Genomic DNA, 2751 nt, shown 5'->3' with positions numbered 1-2751 from the left:
CAACCTTACCCATATGATAAACAATCACCTTTATTTACTTGCATAACATGGAAAAATTCCACTTTACTTAAGTAGTCAGCAAACTTATCATCTGTGCCCTTATAAAAAAACGAGTTGGCGATGATGGTGTGCCTGCCATCTTGTAATACAGACCGTATGATCTATATCTGACGGATAGAAAGCAAACTATTATAATTTTACCAAAGATACCCGCACCTCTCTCCACATCATTATCTCCCACAACCTCATTACTCAGCAATTAAAAAAGGAACAAGTCTCTGGAACAATCTAGCATGCATGGTGGCCGCTGCCGCCTGCCAGCACCATCCATCCCCATGCCTCCGCCCATTCCGACCACCAGTCACCACCACGCTCCACTCCTCCTCGCCTTATCTCTCATCTTTCATTTTTTCGATGACATTCTCGAGATACCAGTTTTCCGATAAAATTCTCGAGATATCATTAGTTTTTACACATGGGATTACTCCTGCATGGGTCAATCACAACAGGTGTTTTGTAAAAAAAATGCATATTGATGTTCCGTGCAATGCACGAGAATCTTGCTTGTAATTATATAACACAAATCACGAGCAGGAAGTGACATTTTTTTGACACAACCACGTTAACATGGCCACGTAAATCACTAGCTAAAGTAAATACCATTATACTTATATCCCGATGCAAAAGGTTGAGTACATGTCCGAAGAGTAGAGTCGCACACACGCACTCTGTCTCTTAGAATCTCTCTCTCACACACACACCAGTTACGTGACGCCCACTTAAGCAGACACGTGATGCTGCACATTTATTTAAGCCGGAAGGCGAACCCAAACAGTAGCTGCATTCATTCCCCTCCCGCCGCCTCTTCTCTGGTCGCCGTCGCCCGGTAGCCATGGCCCGGCCGAAGGTAACAACATACGCCATACTCCCGCCGGAGCGGCGTTTTAATATGGAAATTTTAGTGGTCATGCATGCATCTTTTTGTGCTAGCACTCCTATATAAGGGTTGACTGGTCACTTCCAGCGGACGTGCGCAGGCGGTGGAAGAGGAAGGAGAAGGGAAGCGGGCTGTGTAGTAACGTTTTTTACCACAATTTCTTAGGAAACTGAGTGCAATAATTAAGTAGTTTTGCAAACTACCAGTACTACATCTGAAACGGTTCAAAACCTATACTCCCTTGCCAGCACATGCTTCCCGCGTGAAACTGTCAGCGTCGCCCTGGAGCGTCAGTGCCGCATTAATGCCCGGCTAGAGCGGAGGCAACCTCTCACTGGCGCCGGCTTTGAAGTGGCGCGACGACCGAGAGAGCGCCGCTTCCCGGTGCACGCGACTGCTCCGCGTCGAGACTGGCCATAGGCCCTGTTTGGATCCATGGATTAGAGTTAGTTTGAGCTAGTTGGGGCTCGAATAGCCCTAAAGTATCTAAGCATGAGGGTTTAAATTGGAGCAAGTTGCACCGAACCCACAAAAAAAACTATCCCACCCAAGAGGTACTAACTGGAGATAGTTCTCATTGGGACCACTGAAAAATCACTTTTCTCCCTCCATCAAGTGCATTTATTGTCAATCTAACCCTGTCACCCAAACACCTCTTTGGCTATAGTTAGTTCAGGCTTAGTCATGAGTTAGTCTAACCTCTAGCTAAGTTAGAGTATCAAACATGAGCAGTATAGGACATGCAAGTTGCTCAAAGCATACAGGCAAATTTGTACGTGAATGGATTTTTTTCTTTTTGAAAATGGAACGTGAAAGGAATTTTTTTAGAATGCTCTTGGCATGTCGCTAACATGTGATGAGTTAACCGACCTCAATAGACGGCAAAAACGCCAGCCCGCCGCACTTTGATAGAGACGAGGAGGGAGAAGCGATACCGGTTGCTGGATTACTAGAGATAGGTGTCGCACGGAATGTTGGGGAACGTTGCATAAAATAAAATTCTTCCTATGTTCACCAAGATCAATCTATGAGTTCATCTAGCAACGAGAGAGAGAGATGCATCTATATACCACTTGTAGATCGCGTGCGGAAGCGTTCAAGAGAACGGGGTTGAGGTAGTCGTTCTCGTCGTGATCCTATCACTAGAGATCCTAGCGCCGAACGGACGGCACCTCCGCGTTCAACACACGTACGGTCAGTGTGACGTCTCCTCCGTCTTGATCCAGCAAGGGGGAAGGAGAGGTTGATGAAGATCCAGCAGCACGACGACGTGGTGGTGGATGCAGCAGGACTCCGGCAGGGCTTCGCCAAGCAACTGCGGGAGGAGGAAGAGGTGTAGCAGGGGGAGGGAGGCGCCAAGACTCAGGGTACGGCTGCCCTCCCTCCCCCCTCATTTATATAGGCCCCCTGGGGGGCGCCGGCCCTGGAGATGGGAATCTCCCAAGAGGGCGGCGGCCAGGGGGGTGGAGTGTCCCCAAGGCAAGTGGTGCGCCCCCCCACCCTAGGGTTTCCATCCCTAGGTGCAGGGGGCCCCAAGGGGGGGGGCGCACCAGCCCACTAGGGGCTGGTTCCCCTCCTACTTCAGCCCACGGGCCCCTCCGGGATAGGTGGCCCCATCCGGTGGACCCCCGGGACCCTTCCGGTGGTCCCGGTACAATACCAGGTGACCCCGAAACTTTCCCGATGGCCGAAATAGCACTTCCTATATATAATTCTTTACCTCCGGACCATTCCGAAACTCCTCATGACGTCTGGGATCTCATCCGGGACTCCGAACAACATTCGGTTTGCTGCATACTCATATTCATACAACC

The sequence above is a fragment of the Triticum aestivum genome, chromosome 4B, assembly GCF_018294505.1.
Source record: "Triticum aestivum cultivar Chinese Spring chromosome 4B, IWGSC CS RefSeq v2.1, whole genome shotgun sequence".
NCBI lineage: Eukaryota > Viridiplantae > Streptophyta > Magnoliopsida > Poales > Poaceae > Triticum > Triticum aestivum.
This window is presented reverse-complemented; position numbering follows the sequence as displayed.